General features: G+C 35.5%; 1 long non-coding RNA gene and 1 pseudogene across 2 annotated transcripts in view; both read left to right on the top strand.

The window, feature by feature from the left end:
- LOC309632663 (protein ILRUN pseudogene) overlaps positions 1–23,753 on the top strand; it is a 228,144-nt pseudogene that overhangs the window by 56,014 nt on the left and 148,377 nt on the right. The window lies entirely within an intron of this gene.
- The window catches only part of LOC309631828, a 59,251-nt gene continuing 35,552 nt past the window's right edge, over positions 55–23,753 (top strand). The window contains exon 1 of the long non-coding RNA XR_014246589.1: positions 55–6,908. This is a non-coding gene — a long non-coding RNA (uncharacterized lncRNA). The remainder of the gene's footprint in view (positions 6,909–23,753) is intronic.

Raw genomic sequence — 23,753 nt, forward strand, 5'->3', positions numbered from 1 at the left:
TCTAAAATTATCAAAATTTTTGATAATAGTGTTTATGTGATAATTTCTAAAATTTTTCTCTTGTTAATCTGTTTCTTTTATCTCTTTTCTCTTGGTCATTCCTCATCTAAAATAAAATTTTAAAAAGATTTAAGGAATTCATAGAGAATTCACTCTTAGTTTTGGATGGCAGTTGATATAGGAGTATACCTTCTCCTCTAAGTGGAACCAAGGGTTGAGATGATTTGAAGTTCAGCTTGAATCTTTGTCTATTTTCAGTCTATCCTTATCTTATGGTGAGAACTGTCTGGTATTCCAACCTGGGAATTTTTCCAGGGACTATCTTCCTTGGGTAATTGAAGTCCGATATTTGTTCTACATTTCTTAATGAGATTTCTGTTCTCAATCCACCATCAACCTTGTTGGAATTGGCAAATACCTCAAGGGAAAAAGTTGTGCTAGATGTTGGGATCACCTCTTTATAATTCCCTTCTCTTCAAGTCTTTGCTGTCCTGAAAGCTACATAATGCTTCAACTAATCAGGTTTATCTATTGCTTAAATATTTTAGCCAGCTTTTAAACATTACTCTTTGTTTTTTGAGAGAATACTTCTGCAACAAGAAAGACATCCATATTTATCCTGGGTGTCTCCAGTGTTATTCCCTCCCTTCTGCTAAATCTGAGCTTTGTCTCCTGGTACCCACTCTCCACCAGTGCATGGCAATTAATATTGCTTTTACCTTTTACTGCAAATGCTATCAAGCTGAAAGACACTTTAAGTAACAATCTATTTTTCACATTTTTACTTAATTTTTGGCTTAAAAATGTTTCTTATATCTTGGTTCATTGATGAATTTAACATTTTGCATTATATATTTTTTTCTAGTCTTTTTGTTCCCTGCACCCCACTCAAAGGATCGTCAAGTTATACTTGGCATACAAATGCAAACAGTGGAGATTTTAAGTATGGTAGTTATTTTATAAATAGTATATTTTAAAAATAAATGATTACTTTGAAATATTAAAATAATAGCTACAATAGAGAAAAAATTGAACTATATTATTTAAAGAATTTCTACTCATGGGAGATATTTCTGGGCTTAGATCAGGAAGTGACTTGTATAGAACCATGGAATTATAAAAGTGGTAAAGTGATCTGCCAATTCCAGACTTATATGCCCAATCTACTAGTATGAAGTTTTAATTTTAATAATTCACTTTCTTAATGTTATATTTGGTTTTGTTTCAAGTATGTGGTCATCTTTTTAGTTTTGCTACCTATCAGTGTTTTCTTTTTTATGTTTTATTTCTTTAAGTATTTATTTTTATTCTGCCTCTGAAGATTCCAATATGTGAAGGTTGTATGGATCTAATTCTTCTCTCTTTATTTCTCCTGGGTTTCATTCTTGCTAAAGTATTTTTCTTTGATTTTACACTATTCAGTTGTGCTCTCAATCATTTGATTTTTTTTGTCAGTTGTAGTATTTTATGGTCTAGTTTGATTTATCTTCCTCCAGTGAGGATCTGAATTTGCTTCAGGCAGATAACTCATGCCACTAACATCCAAGAACCCTTTAAATTAAATTTTAGCCCAACTTGTTTTCATAGTACCCAATGTGAATATCAGCAGCTGAGCCTTTTGAAGGCAGGCCTTTAATCATGAATTCTCAAGTGAGATTTCTACACCCTTTCATAAGTATAAGGAAAAAGAAAAAAATGAATTTGTTATTTTTCATTGAAAATTTTCTGATATAAGGTAATAAAGTGACTTTTATGACATACTGGAATTGTAAAATTAGAGCGAGATAGGCAAAATTGTGTGAAACAAAGTTAAATGTCTTAAAGACCATATAATGATTATATACTAGGACTTTTCTATTTTTAGTATCTTGCTATGAAAATGCTTATATGTACATGAGAAACACTTCATTGTTTATGGAACCAATAAAAATTCAGATTTCAGATACATGTTATACTTTGCTCTATAGTGTCCATTCCTAAAAGAGATTCAAGATACCGGGAAATAGACACCTCTGTTCAAACTTACTGTTTTTTGAAATTCTTTAAACATAAACATAGAGAGAGAGGTGTACCTAAATGTGAATTTGTATGTATGAAACATACAGAAATATGGATAAATTTGTTGGAGGAAAGAGAATGTACTTGAGGAGGAGATGAAGAAGTATTAAATTGATTTTAAATGTGAAAATTTATAAATGCAACAAAAATTGGCGAACATTTAAATAAGAAATCTTTCGAATTTAGAATGTCATTTTGGTTAGTTTTCATTGATGTTTGCATTATCGAGGCTGTAATGTCCTTAAATTTAATTATGTCAAATGTGATGAAGTGCCTCCATATATAGGAAAAACAAATTTTATAATAGTAGCAAACTCATTTAATATTCATCAAATTCACTGTAGAAGTATTGTTTTTATTTTTCTAACAGCTTTTTCCCCTTAACTAGCAAGATATAATCATTCAGTAATATAGAAATCTGTCAAGAAACCCAACAGGTTGCTTCAAAGTAAAAATCCGGGACAGCAAAGATAGAATCGGGGTCAGCATAAACTCATTGAAAATAGTTTTTTGTAACAAGGATTTTAATTCCCAGGCAGTTGTTACATAAGCTTTGGCCATTCACCCACTCGCTGCAGGTCTCCCCTTCCTTGTTTAGTAAAAACAGACATCAGTAGAGACTTGAAGAATGTCACTGAATAGCAAAATGCTACTATTTCTTGCTTGTAAAAAGTGTTGTACTGCAAATAGATAACTTGTTACAATTGCATGCCTGATAAGTTGGAAAAAAAAAAAGAAAACACACAGATGTAGAGAATGGACTTGAGTATGGGAAGGGGGAAGGGTAAGCTGGGACGAAGTGAGAGAGTAACATTGACATATATACACTACCAAATGTAAAATAGATAGCTAAGGGGAAGCAGCTGCATAGCACAGGGAGATCAGCTCAGTGCTTTGTGACCACCTAGAGGGGTGGGATAGGGAGGGTGGGAGGGAGATGCAAGAAGGAGGAGATATGGGGATATATGTATACATATAGCTGATTCACTTTGTTTTACAGCAGAAACTAACACAACACTGCAAAGCAATTATACTCCAACAAAGATGTTAAAAAAAAAGAAAAGAAAACTAACAAATTTATTTACTTCAGCAACTGCTTGAGAAAGGCTAGGATAAATTAAAATATTTAGGGTATAAACTTTTTTTTCACTTTCACTAAGTGTTAAAGTGAAAGATTCAAGGAAATATATAGACTCTTATCTACTCTGAGTAATCAGATTATAGATAGCTATAGATTTCTGCCAGGAAAGTTATACTATTTTCATGATAAAAATCAAAGAAAATATATTTTTTTCTTACCTGAGTTAAGGATGAATTTTAAATGTGAAAACTTGGCTCAGCTCTTTAAAGGTAAACTACCTGCTAAAAATATGCTTCTTTCCATGCATACTATGTAAGAAGGTAGAGAGAGCTTAAAGAATAAAAATAGAAACTGAATTTTCAACATGTTTTTATGCTAAATGTTTCCCAAAAATTTGTGAGAAAGAGCAGATGATAGTTATATTTAATTAAAGCACTACTAGAATTTTGTCTCTTATTGGAATACTTCTGGTTTTTTGAGAATTTAATTATATATTAAAATATGTATACTTCACATCAATTATTTTTAGGGAATATTAAAGGTAGAGTAAAATTAGAGCTTATTTTTATTTGCCAACATAGAAAAGTATTTTACTTATTGGTGTTTTAAAAACCCCAAAGTGTTATGTATGATTTTACTCTCTACAGAAGTAAAATTCCATTTTAAAAATTAATGATCATTATTTATGACATAATTATGTTGTTGCAAAACACACTGGACAATATCAGTTTTATCTTAAAGTTGTACAGGAACATTGTTAATAAATACCCACTAATAATACTTGATGCAAAAAGAATTGTTAGGATAGGTAGTTGTAACACTCTGTAAACACAGAGAGTATGATTTACATGAGTGAACAATATCATAAATTAGCAGCAAATGTCATTAACATTTAATTTTTTGAGGTAGTGACAATAAATGGCAACTGTAGTAGAATGTATATGAAGTTGTAATTTCAAATGACTATAAAGAGCAATGTTTAGTTATATAAACTACTATAAGAAAAAACAGACATTGAAATTTAAAACGTATTAGCAATTAAATCACCCCCATTGAAAGAAATCACCAAAAAAAAAAAAAAAAAAAACTATAACATGTAACAAATTGAATTAAATACCTCAGAAAACATTTGGGGATATGAAAACACTTTAAGAAACTCAAATACTAACAATAAATGTAGATTTTAAAAAGTAAGAATAAATGTAACAAGATTGATTAAATTTAGGAAAGAAAGAGAAAGATAAGCCATCTTGGAAAATAAGACTAAGAGGTAAATTAAAGGAGAATAAAATTGATAATAATGCAGGAAAATAACCAAGAGAATGAATAAAAAATAAAGAAGTAATGATATTTGTCTTTCTCTGGCTGAATTGCTTCACTTAGTATAATAAGCTCCAGGTCCATCCATGTTGCTGCAAATAGCATTATTTCATTTTTTTAATGGCTGAGCAATATTCCATTGTATATATGTACCACATCTTCTTTATTCCTCTTCAATGGGCATTTATGTTGCTTCCATGTCTTGACTATTGTAAACAGCAGTGCAATGAACACTGGGGTGCATATATCCTTTCGAACCATGTTTTTCTCCAGATATATGCCCAAGCGTGGGATTGCTGGGTCATATGGTGGCTCTGTTTTTAGTTATTTAAGAAACCTCCATACTCTTCTCAATAGTGGCTGCACCAATTTACATCCCCACCAAAAGTGTAGGAGGGTTCCCTTTTCTCCACACCTCTCCAGCATTTATTGTTTGTAGACTTTCTGATGATGGCCATTCTGACTGGTGTGAGGTGATATCTCATTGTAGTTTTGATTTTCAGTTTTCTAATAATTAATGATGTTGAAAATCTTTTCATGTGCCTCTTGGCCATCTGTATGGCCAAGGTATAACTGAGTAATAACAAAGTCCTGTGTAATTTGGCAGGGCAGAGCAAATTAAAAATAGCAGGGATTATGTTTCTGCCTTGGATAGATGTCACACAAAACCAAGCATCTTCACCAGTAAATAATAGGACCACTATAATGGTGCACTGCTTTAAGCATTGTATAATTAATGTATTTCTTAGCTGGAGACTATTGGGATATTTATTCATATCATACTCAATTTACATAATAACTTGTTTAGAGGTAAGATTTTTAAAAATATCTTCCCATCTAAAAACAATGCATGTTTTTCTACTTTTCTGACTCTCTGTAGTATGTATGATTTATTTACTTAATATACAAAGAAATGCACATATTTAATGTGTAAAATTTGATGAGTCTGGATATGTGCAAACACTTATGATTCTATCAGTACTGTCAAGGTAATAGGCATATCCAATACCTCCCAAAGTTTTTTCATGTCCCTTTGTTTTTTGTTCTGTTTTCCTTTCTGTTTTTTGTTTATATGTTAGAAGACTTTAATATTGTTAAACTGTCCATATTCCCCAAAGCGATCTAAAGTTTCAATACTATTTCCATCAAGATCCCATTGACATTTTTTATAGAAATATCAAAAACTATGCTAAAATTTATGTGGAACCACAAAAGACCCAGAATAGCCATAGATCTTGAGAAAGAAGATCAAAGATGGAGGCATTACATGTCCTGATTTCAAAACATGTTATAAAGTTACAGTAACTAAAACAGCATTGTACTGGCATGATGACAGATACACACACCAAGGGAACAGAATAGGAAGTCCAGAAATAAACCTACACATATATAATCAAGTGATCTTTGATAAGGGTGCCAAGAATATACAATGGGGAAAGAATAGTGTTGGGAAAACTGGACATCCACATGCTAAAAAAAAAGAAATTGGATCCTTACCTTACATCATACACAAATATCAACTCAAAATGGGTTAAAAACTTATGTTTAAGACCTGAAACTATAAAACCCCTAGAAGAAAAATAGGAGAAAAGCTTCTTGACAATGATTTCTTAGATATGACACCAAAAGCACAGGCAACAGAAGCAAAAATAGAAAAGTGGGACTACATCAAACTAAAAAGCTTCTGCACAGTAAAGGAAACAATTGACAAATGACCTACAGAATGGGAGAAAATATTTGCAAACTATTTATTTATCTGATAAGGGGTTAGTATCCAAAATATATTTTAAAAAACTCCTACAACTCAATAGCAAAGAATAAAACAAGTAACCAAATTAAAACAAAGGATTTGAACAGACAGTCCTCAATAAAAGAGTTATTTAGTGGTATAAAGTTTCAGTTATGCTAGATTAATAAATTCTAGAGATCTGTTGTACAACTTATTGCCTATAGCTAACAGTAAGGTATTGTGCACTTCAAAAATTTTTAAGGGAATAGATCTTATGTTAAGTGTTCTTACCACAACAAGAAAAGAAACAAGATAGGAGGAAACTTTGGAAGGTTTTGGAACTCTGTAGTGTTTAGAATTTTTGTTATATGATATTCCTGTCTTGACCTTGATTTATTAGAAATGCTTCTGGTGTTTCTTCACAAAAAAAGATATTGGCCTTTGGGCTAAGTATTTACAAATACTTCATTTTATTTTTATTTTTGTAAATATTTATTTTTTTGGCTATGGTGAGTCTTAGTTGAGGCTCGCAGGATCTTCTTCCTTGTGGTGTGCGGGATCTTTTAGTTGTGGCATGTGAGATCTAGTTCCCTGACCAGGGATCTAACCTGGGCCCCCTGCAGTGGGAGCATGACATCTTAACCACTGAACCACCAGGGAAGTCCCTGTATTTTTTTTTTTTTTAACATCTTTATTGGAGTATAATTGCTCTACAATAGTGTGTTAGTTTCTGCTTTATAACAAAGAGAATCAGCCATACTTATATATATATCCCCATATCTCCTCCTTCTTGTGTCCCCTCCCACCCTCCCTATCCCATCCCTCTAGGGGGTCACAAAGCACCAAGCTGATCTCCCTGTGCTATGCAGCTGCTTCCCCCTAGCTATCTATTTTACATTTGCTAGTATATGTAAGTCCATGCCACTCTCTAACTTCGTCCCAGCTTACCTTTCCACCTCCCCGTGTCCTCAAGCCCATTTTCTATGTCTGCGTCTTTATACCTGCCCCCAGGTTCTTCAGAACCATTTTTTGTTTTTGTTTTTTTTTAGATTCCATATATATGTGTTATCATACAGTATTTGTTTTTCTGACTTACTTCACTCTGTATGACAAACTCTGGGTCCATCCACCTCACTACAAATAACTCAATTTTGTCTCATTTTATGGCTGAGTAATATTCCATTGTATATATGGGCCACATCTTCTTTATCCATTCATCTGGCAATGGACACTTAGGGTGATTCCATGTCCTGGCTATTGTAAATAGAGCTGCAGTGAACGTTGTGGTACATGACTCTTTTTGAGTTATGATTTTCTCAGGGTATATGCCCAGTAGTGGGATTGCTGGGTCGTATGGTAGTTCTATTATTAGTTGTTTTTTGTTTTTTTTTTGTTTTTTTTATGTTTGCTGTGGGTTTGTCATATATGGCCTTTATTATGTGGAGGTAGGTTCCCTCTATGCCCACTTTCTGGAGAGTTTTTATCATAAATGGGTGTTGAATTTTGTCAAAAGCTTTTTCTGCATCTATTGAGATGATCATATGGTTTTTATTCTTCAATTTGTTAACATGGTGTATCACATTGATTGATTTGCGTATATTGAAGAATCCTTGCATCCCTGGGATAAATCCCACTTGATCATGGTGTATGATCCTTTTAATGTGTTGTTGGATTCTGTTTGCTAGTATTTTGTTGAGGATTTTTGCATCTATATTCATCAGTGATATTGGTCTGTAATTTTCTTTTTTTGTAGTGTCTTTGTCTGGTTTTGGTATCAGGGTGATGGTGGCCTTATAGAATGAGCTTGGGAGTGTTCCTTCCTCTGCAATTTTTGGGAAGAGTTTGAGAAGGATGGGTGTTAGCTCTTCTCTAAATGTTGGATAGAATTCACCTGTGAAGCCATCTGGTCCTGGACTTTTGTTTGTTGGAAGATTTTTAATCACAGTTTCAATTTCATTACTTGTGATTGGTCTGTTCATATTTTCTGTTTCTTCCTGGTTCAGTCTTGGAAGGTTATACCTTTCTAAAAATTTGTCCATTTCTTCCAGGTTGTCCATTTTATTGGCATAAAGTTGCTTGTAGTAGTCTCTTAGGATGCTTTGTAGAACTACGGTGTCTGTTGTAACTTCTCCTTTTTCATTTCTGATTTTATTGATTTGAGTCCTCTCCCTATTTTTCTTGATGAGTCTGGCTAATGGCATATCAATTTTGTTTATCTTCTCAAAGAACCAACTTTTAGTTTATTGATCTTTGCTATTGTTTTCTTTGTTTCTATTTCATTTATTTCTGCTCTGATCTTTATGATTTCTTTCCTTCTGCTAACTTTGGGTTTTGTTTGTTCTTCTTTCTCTAGTTTCTTTAGGTGTAAGGTTAGATTGTTTACTTGAGATTCTTCTTGTTTCTTTAGGTAGGCTTGTATAGCTATAAACTTCCCTCTTAGAACTGCTTTCGCTGCATCCCATAGGCTTTGGGTCGTCGTGTTTTCATTGTCATTTGTCTCTAGGTATTTTTTGATTTCCTCTTTGATTTCTTCAGTGATCTCTTGGTTATTTAGTAACGTATTGTGTAGCCTCCATGTGTTTGTCTTTTTTACGTTTTTTTCCCTGTAATTCATTTCTAATCTCATAGCGTTGTGGTCAGAAAAGATGCTTGATATGATTTCAATTTTCTTAAATGTACTGAGGCTTGATTTGTGACCCAAGATGTGATCTATCCTGGAGAATGTTCTGTGCGCACTTGAGAAGAACGTGTAATCTGCTGTTTTTGGATGGAATGTCCTATATATATCAATTAAATCTATCTGGTCTATTGTGTCATTTAAAGCTTCTGTTTCCTTATTTATTTTCATTTTGGATGATCTGTCCATTGGTGTAAGTGAGGTGTTAAAGTCCCCCACTATGATTGTGTTACTGTCAATTTCCTCCTTTATAGCTGTTAGCAGTTGCCTTATGTATTGAGGTGCTCCTATGTTGGGCGCATATATATTTATAATTGTTATATCTTCTTCTTGGATTGATCCCTTGATCATTATGTAGTGTCCTTCCTTGTCTCTTTTAACATTCTTTATTTTAAAGTCTATTTTATCTGATATGAGTATAGCTACTCCAGCTTTCTTTTGATTTCCATTTGCATGGAATATCTTTTTCCATCCCCTCACTTTCAGTCTGTATGTGTCCCTAGGTCTAAAGTGGGTCTCTTGTAGACAGCATATATATGGGTCTTGTTTTTGTATCCATTCAGCCAGTCTATGTCTTTTGGTTGGGGCATTTAATCCATTCACGTTTAAGGTAATTATCGATATGTATGTTCCTATGACCATTTTTTTAATTGTTTTGGGTTTGTTTTTGTAGGTCCTTTTCTTCTCTTGTGTTTCCCACTTAGAGAAGTTCCTTTAGCATTTGTTGTAGAGTTGGTTTGGTGGTGCTGAATTCTCTTAGCTTTTGCTTGTCTCTAAAGCTTTTGATTTCTCCATCAAATCTAAATGAGATCCTTGCTGGGTAGAGTAATCTTGGTTGTAGGTTCTTCCCTTTCATCACTTTAAGTATATCATGCCACTCCCTTCTGGCTTGCAGAGTTTCTGCTGAGAAATCAGCTGTTAACCTTATGGGAGTTCCCTTGTATGTTATTTGTCGTTTTTCCCTTGCTGCTTTCAATAATGTTTCTTTGTCTTTAATTTTTGCCACTTTGATTACTATGTGTCTCAGCGTGTTTCTCCTTGGATTTATTCTGTATGGGACTCTCTGCGCTTCCTGGACTTGGGTGGCTATTTCCTTTCCCATGTTAGGGAAGTTTTCGACTATAATCTCTTCAAATATTTTCTCTGGTCCTTTCTCTCTCTCTTCACCTTCTGGGACCCCTATAATGCGAATGTTGTTGCGTTCAATGTTGTCCCAGAGGTCTCTTAGGCTGTCTTCATTTCTTTTCATTCTTTTTTCTTTATTCTGTTCAGCAGCAGTGAATTCCACCATTCTGTCTTCCAGGTCACTTATCCGTTCTTCTGCTCAGTTATTCTGCTATTGATTCCTTCTAGTGTAGTTTTCATTTTAGTTATTGTATTGGTCATCTCTGTTTGTTTGTTCTTTAATTCTGCTAGGTCTTTGTTAATCATTTCTTGCATCTTCTCAATCTTTGCCTCCATTCTTATTCCGAGGTCCTGGATCATCTTCACTATCATTATTCTGAATGCTTCCTCTGGAAGGTTGCCTATCTCCACTTCATTTAGTTGTTTTTCTGGGGTTTTTTCTTGTTCCTTCATCTGGTACATAGCCCTCTTCCTTTTCATCTTGTCTGTCTTTCTGTAACTGTGGTTTTTGGTCCACAGGCTGCAGGATTGTAGTTTTTCTTGCTTCTGCTGTCTGCCCTCTGGTGGTTGAGGCTATCTAAGAGGCTTGATGGGAGGCTCTGGTGGTGGGTAGAGCTGACTGTTGCTGTCTATTATTAGTTTTTTGAGGAACCTCCATACTGTTCTCCATAGTGGCTGTATCAATTTACATTCCCACCAGCATTGCAAGAGGGTTTCCTTTTCGGCACACCCTCTCCAGCATTTATTGTTTGTAGATTTTTTGATGATGGCCATTCTGACTGGTGTGAGGTGATACCTCATTGTAGTTTTGATTTGCATTTCTTAAATGATTAGTGATGTTGAGCATTCTTTCATGTGTTTGTTGGCAATCTGTATATCTTCTTTGGAGAAATGTCTATTATGGTCTTCTGCCCATTTTTGAATTGGGTTGTTTGTTTTGTTGATATTGAGCTGCATGAGCTGCTTCTAAATTTTGGAGATTAATCCTTTGTCAGTTGCTTCGTTTGCAAATATTTTCTCCCATTCTGAGGGTTGTCTTTTCGTTTTGTTTATGTTTTCCTTTGCTGTGCAAAAGCTTTTACGTAAGTTTCATTAGGTCCCATTTGTTTATTTTTGTTTTTATTTCCATTTCTCTAGGAGGTGGGTCAAAAAGGATCTTGCTGTGATTTATGTCATAAAGTGTTCTGCCTATGTTTTTCTCTAAGAGTTTTATAGTGTCTTGCTTTACATTTAGGTCTTTAATCCATTTTGAGATTATATTTGTGTATGGTGTTAGGGAGTGTTCTAACTTCATTCTTTTACATGTCGCTGTCCAGTTTTCCCAGCACCATTTATTGAAGAGGCTGTCTTTTCTCCATTGTATATTCTTGGCTCCTTATTTAAAAATAAGGTGGTCATATGTGCGTGGGTTTATCTCTGGGCTTTCTATCCTGTTCCATTGATCTATATTTCTATTTTATGCCAGTGCCATACTGTCTTGATTACTGTAGCTTTGTAGTATAGTCTGAAGTCAGGGAGCCTGATTCCTCCAGCTCTGTTTTTCTTTCTCAAGATTGCTTTGGCTATTCGGGGTCTTTTGTGTTTCTATAAAAATAATGAAATTTTTTGTTCTAGTTCTGTGAAAAATGCCATTGGTAGTTTGATAGGGATTGCATTGAATCTGTAGATTGCTTTGGGTAGTATAGGCATTTTCACAATGTTGATTCTTCCAATCCAAGAACATGGTATACCTCTCCATCTATTGGTATCATCTTTAATTTCTTTCATCAGTGTCTTGTAGTTTTCTGCATACAGGTCTTTTGTCTCCTTAGGTAGGTTTATACCTAGGTATTTTATTGTTTTTGTTGCAGTGTTAAACGGGAGTGTTTCCTTAATTTCTCTTTCAGATTTTTCATCATTACTGTATAGGAATGCAAAAGATTTCTGTGCATTCATTTTGTATCCTGCTACTTTACCAAATTCATCGATTAGCTCTAGTAGTTTTCTCGTAGCATCTTTAGGATTCTCTATGTATAGTATCATGTCATCTGCAAACAGTGGCAGCTTTACTTCTTCTTTTCCAATTTGGATTCTTTATTTCTTTTTCTTCTCTGTTGGCTGTGGCTAAAACTTCCAAAACTATGTTGAATAATAGTGGTGAGAGTTGGCAACCTTGTGTTGTTCTTGATCTTACAGGAAATGGTTTCAGTTTTTCACTATTGAGAACAATGTTGGCGTGCTTTGCCATATATGGCCTTTATTATGTTGAGGTAAGTTCCCTGTATGCCTAGTTTCTGGAGGGTTTTTATCATAAATGGGTGTTGAATTTTGTTGAAAGCTTTTTCTACATCTATTGAGATCATATGGTTTTTCTCCTTCAATTTGTTAATATGGTGTATTACATTGTTTGATTTGCATATATTGACGAATCCTTGCATTCCTGGGATAAACCCCACTTGATCATGGTATATGGTCCTTTTAATGTGCTGTTGGATTCTGTTTGCTAGTATTTTGTTGAGGATTTTTGCATCTATGTTCATCAGTGATATTGCCCTGAAGTTTTGTTTTTTTTGTGGCATCTTTGTCTGGTTTTGGTATCAGGGTGATGGTGGCCTCGTAGAATGAGTTTGGGAGTGTTCCTCCTTCTGCTGTGTTTTGGAGGAGTTTGAGAAGGATAGGTGTTAGCTCTTCTCTAAGTGGTTGATAGAGTTCACCTGTGAAGCCATCTGGTCCTGGGCTTTTGTTTGTTGGAAGATTTTTAATCACAGTGTGAATTTCAGTGCTTGTGATTGGTCTCTTTATATTTTCTGTTTCTTCCTGGTTCAGTCTTGGAAGGTTGTGCTTTTCTAAGAATTTGTCCATTTCTTCCAGGTGTCCATTTTATTGGCATAGAGTTGCTTGTAGTAATCTCTCATGATCCTTTTTATTTCTTCAGTGTCAGTTGTTACTTCTCCTTTTTCCTTTCTAATTCTATTGACTTGAGTCTTCTCCCTTTTTTTCTTGATGAGTCTGGCTAATGGTTTATCAATTTTGTTTATCTTCTCAAAGAACCAGCTTTTAGTTTTATTGATCTTTGCCATTTTTTCCTTCATCTCTTTTTATTTCTGATCTGATCTTTATGATTTCTTTCCTTCTGCTAACTCTGGGAGGTTTTTATTCTTCTTTCTCTAATTGCTTTAGGTGTAAGGCTAGGTTGTTTGTTTGAGGTGTTTCTTGTTTCTTGAGCTAGGATTGTATTGCTCTAAACTTCCCTCTTAGAACTGCTTTTGCTGCATCCCATAGGTTTTGGGTGGTCGTGTTTTCATTGTCATTTGTTTCTAGTTATTTTTTGATTTCCTCTTTGATTTCTTCAGTGATCTCTTGCTTATTTAGTTGTTTAGCATACATGTGTTCGTGTTTTTCACACATTTTTTTTCCTGTAGTTGCTATCTAGTCTCATAGTGTTGTGGTTGGAAAAGATACTTGATACGATTTCAATTTTGTTAAATTTACCAAGGCTTGATTTGTGACCCAAGATATGATCTATCCTGGAGAATGTTCCATGAGCACTTGAGAAAAAAGTGTATTCTGTTGTTTTTAGATGGAATGTCCTATAAATATGAATTAAGTCCATCTTGTTTAATGTATCTTTTAAAGTTTGTGTTTCCTTATTTATTTTCATTTTGGATGTTCTGTCCGTTGGTGAAAGTGGGCTGTTAAAGTCCCCTACTCTGATTGTGTTACTGTCGATTTCCCCTTTTATGGCTGCTAGCATTTGCCTTACGTATTGAGGGGCTCTTATGTTGGGTGCATACATATTTACAATTGTTATATCTTCTTCTTGGATTGATCCCTTGATCATTACTTAGTGTCCTTCTTTGTCTCTTGCAATAGTCTTTATTTTAAAGTCTATTTTGTCTGATATGTGAATTGCTACTCCAGCTTTCTTTTGATTTCCATTTGCATAGAATATCTTTTTCTATCCTCTCAGTTTCAGACTGTATGTGTCCCTAGGTCTGAAGTGGGTCTCTTGTAGACAGCATGTATATGGGTATTGTTTTTGTATTCATTCAGCCAGTCTTTGTCTTTTGGTTGGAGCATTTAATTCATTTACATTTAAGGTAATTATCGATGTGTATGTTCCTATTATCATTTTCTTAATTGTTTTGGGTTTGTCATTTTACATCTTTTCCTTCTCTTGTGTTTCCTGCCTAGAGAAGTTCCTTTAGCATTTGTTGTAGATCTGGTTTGGTGGTGCTGAATTCTCTTATCTTATGCTTATCTGTAAAGGTTTTAATTTCTCCATCGAATCTGAATGAGGTCCTTGATGGGTAGACTAGTCTTTGTTTTAGGTTTTTCCCTTTCATCACTTTAAATATGTCTTGCCACTCCCTTCTGGCTTGCAGAGTTTCTGCTGGAAGATCAGCTCTTAACCTTATGGGGATTCCCTTGTATGTTAATTGCTGGTTTTCACTTGCTGCTTTTAATACTTTTTCTTTGTATTTAATTTTTGATAGTTTGGTTAGTATGCGTCTTGGTGTGTTTCTCCTTGATTTATCCTGTATGAGACTCTCTGTGCTTCCTGGACTTGATTAATTGTTTCTTTTCCCATATTAGGGAAGTTTTCAACTATAATCTGTTCAAATATTTTTTCAATCCCTTTCTTTTTCTCTTCTTCTGGGACCCCTATAATTCGAATGTTGGTGTGTTTAATGTTGTCCCAGAGTTCTCCAAGTGTCCTCAATTCTTTTCATTCTTTTATCTTTATTCTGCTCTGCAGTAGTTATTTCCACTATTTTATCTTCCAGGTCACTTACCTGTTCTTCTGCCTAGTTATTCTGCTATTGATTTCTTCTAGAGAATTTTTAATTTCATTTATTGTGTTGTTTATCATTGTTTGTTTGCTCTTTACTTCTTCTAGGTCCTTGTTAAACATTTCTTGTATTTTCTCCATTCTATTTCCAGGTTTTTGGATCATCTTTACTGTCATTACTCTGAATTCTTTTTCAGGTAGACTGTGTATTTCCTCTTCATTTGTTTGTTCTGGTGGGGTTTTTCCTTGCTCCTTCATCTGCTGTGTTTTTCTCTGTCTTCTCATTTTGCTTCACTTATTGTGTTTGGGGTCTCCTTTTTGCAGGCTGCACATTCATAGTTTCTGTTGTTTTTGGTGTCTGCCCCCATTGGCTAAGGTTGGTTCAGTGGATTGTGTAGGCTTCCTGGTGGAGGGGACTGGTGACTCTGTTCTGGTGGATAAGGCTGGAACTTGTCTTTCTGGTGGGCAGGACCACGCCGGTGTTGTGTTTTGGGGTGTCTGTGACCTTATTAAGGTTTTAGGCAACGTCTCTGCTAATGGGTGTGGTTGTGTTCCTGTCTTGCTAGTTGTGTGGCATATGGTGTCCAACACTGTAGCTTGCTGGTCATTGAGTGGAGCTGCGTCTTAGCATTGAGATGGAGATCTCTGGGACTGCTTTCGCCATTTGATATTACATGGAGCTGGGAGGTGTCTAGTGGACCAATGTCCTGAATTCGGCTCTCCCACCTCAGAGACACAGGCCTGACACCCAGCCGGAGCACCAAGACCGTGTCAGCCACATGGTTCAGAAGAAAAGAGAGGGTAAAAAGAAAGAAAGAAAAAATAAAGGAAAATAAAGTTATTAAAATAAAAAATAAAAATAATTATTAAAAATTAAAAAATTAAAAAATAATAAAATAAATAAATAAAGAAGAGAGCAAGCAAACCAAAAAACAAATCCACCAATGATAACAAGCGCTAAAAACTATACTAAGAAAAACAAAAAAAAAGGACAGACAGAACCCTAGGACAAATGGTAAAAGTGAAGCTATACAGACAAAATCACACAAAGAAGCATACACATACACACTCATAAAAAGAGAAAAAGGAAAAAAAAATATATACTTATACATTAAAGAAAGAATAGGAGGAAGAGAGCAACCAAGTCAATAAACAAATCTACCAATGATAATAAACTCCAAATACTAAACTAAGATAAACATAAAACCAGAAACAAATTTGGCATAGAAAGCAAACCCCAAGTCTACAGTTGCTCCTAAAGTTCACCGCCTCAATTTTGGGATGGTTCGTTGTCTATTCAGGTATTCCACAGATGCAGGTACATCAAGTTGATTGTGGAGATTTAACCTGCTGCTCCTGAGGCTGCTGGGAGAGAGTTCCCTTTCTCTTCTTTGTTCCCACAGCTCCTGGGGTTCAGCTTTGGATTTGGCCCAGCCTCTGCATTTAGGTCACCTGAGAGCATCTGTTCTTTGCTCAGACAGGACGGGGTTAAAGGAGCAGCTGCTTCGAGGGCTCTGGCTCACTCAGACCAGGGGGAGGGAGCGGTACGGAGGAGGCGGGGCGAGCCTGCAGCGGCAGAGGCGTCGTGTCATTGCAGCAGCCTGAGGCGCGCCGTGCATTCCCCGGGGAAGTTGTCCCTGGATCACGGGACCCTGGCAGTGGCGGGCTGCACAGGCTCCCGGGAAGGGAGGTGTGGAGAGTGACCTGTGCTTGCACACAGGCTTCTTGGTGGTGGCAGCAGCAGCCTTAGCGTTTCATGCCCGTCTCTGGTATCCGTGTTGATAGCCGCGGCTCGCGCCCATCTCTGGAGCTCGTTTAGGCGGTGCTCTGCATCCCCTCTCCTCATGCACCCCTGAACAATGGTCTCTTGCCTCTTAGGCAGGTCCAGACTTTTCCCCCGACTCCCTCCTGGCTAGCTGTGGTGCACTAGCCCCCTTCAGGCTGCGTTCACGCAGCCAACCCCAGTCCTCTCCCTGGGATCCGACCTCCGAAGCCCGAGCCTCAGCTCCCAGCCCCCGCCTGCCCCGGCAGGTGAACAGACAAGCCTCTCAGGCTGGTGAGTGCTGGTTGGCACCGATCCTCTGTGCGGGAATCTCTCCGCTTTGCCCTCCGCACCCCTGTGGCTGCGTTCTCCTCCGTGGCTCCGAAGCTTCCCCCCTCCACCACCCGCGGTCTCTGCCCGCGAAGGGGCTTCCTAGTGTGTGGAAGCCTTTCCTCCTTCACAGCTCCCTCCCCGAGGTGCAGGTCCTGTCCCTGTTCATTTGTCTCTGCTTTTTGTTTTTTCTTTTGCCCTACCCAGGTACGTGGGGAGTTTCTTGCGTTTTGGGAAGTCTGAGGTCTTCTGCCAGCGTTCAGTAGGTATTCTGTAGGAGTTGTTCCACATGTAGATGTATTTCTGATGTATTTGTGGGGAGGAAGGTGATCTCCATGTCTTACTCCTCCACCATCTTGAAGGTCTCCCCCTGTATTGTATTTTTAACTTTCCTTTTGTGAAAGGACCAGGAGGGTTCTCACCAATATAGCGTAGTCTTTGCAATAGAAATTGGGAGAGACCAGCAGCATAGACTTAAGGTAGGCCTGTGACCTGCACTGACTGCTTACCATAGTTGTAGCAGAAATCAGAGATAGGTTAGAGGACATAACATGAGGTACATAAAGCATCTGGTACTGTGCTTTTTTTTGCCATGCTCAGAACTTCTCATATTTCACATTAAACTTACTCTGTCACTAACTCTTAAGATGATGGTTGGAACTCATCTCTTAAAAACTTGTTATCTAGGAGACTGTGAGGAATAGGCTAAGATCTTTTCCTGTACAGCTGCTTCTGGAAACATAATTGATATTCATCATCTCCCTCTTCTACTGCCCATTCTCTGTTTCCCTCACCCTCAGCTAACACTTCAGCTTATCTGTTGAGGTGACCCAAACTTTCATTTCTAAGAAATTTAAGCCTTTGGTTTCCCTGCCCTTTACCAAGTTGCAGTTGAAACTTCACTCTTATCCCCAAATGTGAAATCAATAAGAGATGACTTAGTGAATCTTCCAAGTTTCAGACTTATTCTACTTTCCCCATATAGCATCAAATCTAAATCTTTATGATACCTAGTTTGATACCCCAAATAGCATAGATTTCCTTTGATGGTTTATTGGCATGAGAGGTCCAAATTGAATAAGTGGCAGTTATATGGATGTTCATATGTTCATCCTCTGAATTTTAGGTTCATCAGAATCCTTTACTTGTAATCTGGTTAAGGTCCCACGATCTAGAAAACAGGATCTCTAATCCAAAATATCCTATAGTTGTAAGGACAGGAGACACAAAACCTATAATTGAGTCAGTGGAATGATGGTAGAAGAGACCAATCCTATTTCTACCCCTCAATTTCTATATCCATATTTGTAGCTGTTTGCAACTCAGCAATCTACATTGACCATTGTTTTATCTTAAAGGACAAAGCCCACAAATTAAATGCCAGTCCCATGCTGGCATCTTACTTGATCCATTAATAACCCATTCCAATATTTTATGAAGCTGATTGTTTTAAGGCCATGCGGGATATGATACAGCCAATGGTTCTGAATATCCTACATCCTTTACATAAAATCTTAGACACAAAAATGTTAGATACCAAATTCCATGCTTATAAATCAGGCATTCTGAACACCAGTGGATAGTGATGCTGCCTGAAGCGCTGTGAGTAGGAAAGGCTGTAATTTGTGTCTGTAATTAGTCTCACTTCCATGAAAGACAAATGGCTTTGCTCCCCAGGGTTGAAGAGGTCCAATATATTCTTCTTGACATCAAATAGCTATGTGGTCTCCAACTGTGATTGTATTATAGCAAGGACTCAGATCTGCTCTCCATTGATGGAGGATCAGACATTCAGTAGGGGCAGACGCTACCTCAGCTTCAAAAAAGAGAAAGTGCATACTTTTGGTCTCAAGCTTGGCCCCAGGTGTTGGCACCATGGCTGCTCTATTCTTTATTCCATTAGGGTGGCTGAGGGCAGAATTTCTTTGATATTCTTTTATCAAGTCACCCTGTCCACTTGGTTTCTTAGTGTCTCCCCTACACTCTCTCATGCATATTGACATGAGACAGAGTTTCACACCCAGTGCACACTCACATGAGTCCATATATGCATCTATTTTTCATACTTCTTCGTCTTTAATTTTCCTAATTCCACTCTTTCAGGCCCTTGATCGACTAGCCATGGCACCCTGTATATCCTTATTTCAGGCCAGTATTCCTCCACAGAAAGTATACATGCAAGAGTATTGCTGTCTTTAGCCTGGGCACTTTTCTCTCATCATTCACTATTAGAGCCCTCTTGAATGGGACCTTAGCAGGACAGTAGTCAATTTTTGGCTTAAACTAACATATCATATTGAACTATTTCTAAGCCAATCCTAAGATTTTTCTCATTTATCGGCTGGTCACAGGGAAACATTTATAAGGCTTCAGTGGTAGTTGAGGGAGATGTTTCAGTGCAGCAGAAGCAGATGAAGTATAGGCAAGGGCTATACTTAACACTTGGATTAAAGCCACTTAGTCATGATGTACTATTCTTTTTCTTTATTGCTGGATGCAATTAGCTAACATATTATGTTTTTATTATTAATTTATTTATTTTTGGCTGTGTTGGGTTGTCTTTGCTGCACACGTGCTTTAGTTGCAGTGAGCAGGGGCTACTCTTCATTGCGGTGCGCGGGCTTCTCGTTGCGGTGGCTTCTCTTGTTGTGGAGCATGGGCTCTAGGCAGGCGGGCTTCAGTAGTTGTGTCTTGCATGTTCTAGAGCGCAGGCTCAGTAGTTGTGGCACATGGGCTTAGTTGCTCCGCGGCATGTGGGATCTTCCCAGACCAGGGCTCGAACCAGTGTCCCCTGCATTGGCAGGTGGATTCTTAACCACCTCACCACCAGGGAAGTCCTGAGCTAACATATTATTGAATAATTTTAGCCTGTAGAATTATTTTTCTGTCATGTTTCTGTCTACTTTTGTTATCAGGATAATGCAGCTTCCTACAGTGAATTAAGGAGTGTTCTGTTATCTTTTATATTCTGAAGAGTTTGTGTAGAATTATTACTATTCTTTTTTTTTCCTTAAGTATTTGGCAGCAGTTATATGGCCTCGAGTTTTCTTTGTTGGAAAGGTTTTAACTGCAAATTCAGTTTCTTTAAAAGATAAAGGGCAATTTAGCCTCTTCACTTCTTCTTAGTGAGCTATAGCAGTTTTATCAAGTAATTTGGCCGTTTCATCCGTTTATTGTCCTGGAATTGTACCATACCCTTAACTTTCAGGTCTGTGTTGATCTTCTCTTTCCTGACACTTGTTATTTATGCTTTCTTTTTTTTTCATAGTCAGGTTTATTATCAATGTTGTTGATATTTTCAAACACATAGGTTTTGTTTTATTTATTTTCTCTATTGTTTTTCAGTTGTCAATTTTATTATTTTCTTCCTTACACTTGCTTTTAGATTTATTTTTCTTTAAAAATTTTTTTGACTGGTAGATTATTGATAGATCTTAATTCTTCTCTCATACAAGTATTTAATGACACAAATATTCCTCTAAACACTGCTTTAGATGCATTCCCAAAATTTTAATATGTATTTAGTTCTTATTAAACTAAAATATTTTCCAATTTTCTTTTTGTTCCTCCTTGATTCATTCATTATTTAGAAGTGTTCTGTTTAATTTCCAAATATTGCAGGTAGTTTTTAGCTAACTTCTTTTTGTTAATTTTGCATTTAATTCCATTATTATCTCTAGAACATACATTGATTAATTCCAATTCATTTTTAAATGTGTGGTTTGTTATATGGAGCAGAATATGGTCTATCTTAGTGAATGTTCCATGTGCCCTTGATGTAAATATATACTCTGTTCCTGTTGGGCTCTATAAATGTCAGTTAGATCAAGCTGGCTGATAGTGATTTTCAGGTCTTCTGTATCATTATTGTTTTTCTAGAGCTCTGATGTTAAGTTATATACATTTAGGATTGTTATGGATTTTTGGCTGATTGATATCTTTATCTTTACCTACTATTCTCCTTTATCCTAGGGGATCTTTCTGTGCTGAAATCCATTTAATCTGATGTTAATATAACTATTCCTACTTTCTCTTGATTACTGTTGGTTTAATATATACTTTTCCACTCTTTTACTTTTAATGTCTTTATATTTGAAATGTGTGTTGTGGGATATATATGTATGTGTGTTTGTATGTGTGTGTGTGTGATCAAATAGACAAATGTAGTTAGGTTTAACTTTTTTATTTCTTGATTTTCATCTGATGATTTCTGTATTTTAACAGTTTTTTTAGTCTATAACATTTATTGTAATTATAGATGTTGTTGGATTAAAATCTACCATCTTGCTAGCTGTTTTCTATTTCTTCCATCAAGTCATTATTGAATTTTTCCCCCTGTTTTTCTGTGATCTTTTTAATGAACTAATTTTAGCACTTCATTTTAACTCCCATAATCATTTTACTTGATATTTTTTTAGAAGTTTTTAGTGGTTTCCTTATTATTTACTTCTTTATGAATGAGTCTACCTTCAAATAATATTATAACACCACTTCATTATAGTTTAAGCAGTTTACAGTATACTCTCAATTCTTCCCTTACAACTTTTGTGCTACTCTTGTTACACATTTTGGTTATACTTGTGCTATAAATATACATTAAAGCATGACTATTTTACTTTAGAGAGTCAATTATCTTTACATGCATTGAAAATTAAGAAAAAAGGAAATTTGTGGTTATCTCCACTTATTTCGCTTCTAGCACTCTTTATTTCTTTATAGGGGTCCAGGTTTGTATCCAATTTCTAACTGCCTAAAAGAACTTTCACTAATATTTTCTACAGTCCAATTCTGCTGGTGAAAAATTCCTTCCATTATCATTTGTAAATGAAAAAATCTGCTATAATCGTTCTTTTTATTTGCCTGTATGTAATGCATTTTGTTTCTGTGACTGTCTCAAAGATTTTCTCTTTCACTTGGGTTGTGAGCAGTTTATATATGATATGCCTAGATATGCTGAGGTTATTTGTTGTTTTGTTTGGTTTGTTTTTTAAATCCTGTTTGGAGTTATCTGAGTTTCTTGGTTCTGTGAGGTTCCTATTATTAATTTTGTAAAAGTTATCATCTGTTATTTCTTCAAATATTTATTTTGCCCTTTCTCTCTTCTTCTGAGATTTCAATTACATATATTAGACTGTTATGAGTCCACTGACATCATTCTTTTTTCTGTTGCTGTATTTTTTTATTTCTAGCATTTCCATTTGATTATTTCTTATGATTTTCATGTCTCTGTTAAAATTACCTATCTGACCTTGAAAACTCTACCTTTTCCATCAGAGCTCTTAACATATAAATCATAGTTATTTTAAAATCTTACAATGCAGGTGGAATTTCTACAGGGTCATCTCTAATCCCTTTCATATTTCTATAATAAATATTGCTCAGGGTCTGATATATATATATATATATATGTGTGTGTGTGTGTATGTATGTATGTATATGTATATGTATATGCATATATATGTATATATATTTGCATTCTTAGAGAAAATTAAAATGCATGCTCAAAATTAGTGTTGATTATTAATGGTTTCAATAAAATTAAAACAGCATATAAATATTATAATCACCAAGCAGTTAGGTACGAATAAAATCTCAGTTAGTCCTAACACTCTTTGATTTATGTAAAGGAAAGACAAATTATACGTGGAATTAATGAGGTGGCCACTGTATATCTACTTAAGCTGGTTTTAAATTGACAACAGTGTCATCTGTCAACTTTGGGAGAAAATAATAAAACATACCAGCAAGCAGAATTGGTCTGAAATTTATTTGTATAATTTTGCCTTCTGGTTACGGATTATAAGTAAAAAAATTAACTATAAAATATAAAAGTCAAATATGTTTGATTTGATTATGAGCCTTGATTTAAACCATTTTTCTAGCAATGGATTCACCACACATTTTACATTTTTCTGACTTGACTGGGGAAAATAAAATTGCTCCCAATGTTGGAATCAGACTTCCTTCTGAAGGATACTACACTCATGGCAATCTTTTATCTCTATTACCAGAGAAACACCCTGGCAGAGAGTATGTTTGCAATTCCATTTTTATCACTCAGAATACTAAACGTTATCTTTAAATATACAGCCTTAAGCTTGGAAGATTGTTTTATCTTTTATAGAAAACATGAAAGATTAGGATGAAACTTTTTATTCTATAGCGTATTTCCTATCTAGTATATATGACCAGTGAAATTTGAAAGCAGTAGCACGTTAGTAATGTTCTGTTTTGAATTTTAAAATTAAATCTTCAGGTAGTTTTTTCATTTTTCTTAAAGGTCGTCTAGCAATATCCAGGGAGCTTAATACTCCAGAGCCAAATATTTGATTCTCATATAGTACTTTGCAGTTGACCATTAAGTATACCACTTATCGTTTCTAGTTGTGATCTTTTTCTCTGGGAGAAAGAAATAAATTTTATTATGGTAATTGACTTTGCTAAGCATCTCTGGAAGGTAAGGCTTTATAAAACATGTACATTTTGGCCTTTATATTAAATTTCTATAATCACTGATTTTTATTACTTTTAACTTTAATGGATTAAAATTAAATGTAGGCAAGAAAACATTAATACTGTCATTTCAAAATATGATTTGCCAAGTTACGTGGAGTCTCCTCCCCTACTAAGTCACAATCCCTTCAATGAACATGGAAAATTCTATTTTTACTACCGATGAAGGTCTAAACGTGAATGAGGACATGGCATTTACATACTATTAACACGTGAATGAGGACATTGCATTTACATACTATTAACAGTCTAAATATGAATGAGGGTGCTTGAATATCACCTCAAATTTCATTGTCTTGTCTGACTGAAGAGATTTTGAGTAAGGTTGATAAAATTAGAACATATGACAACTTGATCATCTTAGTATAAATTTTGTAACTAAGAGCA

Source organism: Balaenoptera borealis (assembly GCF_965194805.1).
Source record: "Balaenoptera borealis genome assembly, chromosome: 7".
NCBI classification, from domain to species: Eukaryota; Metazoa; Chordata; class Mammalia; order Artiodactyla; family Balaenopteridae; genus Balaenoptera; species Balaenoptera borealis.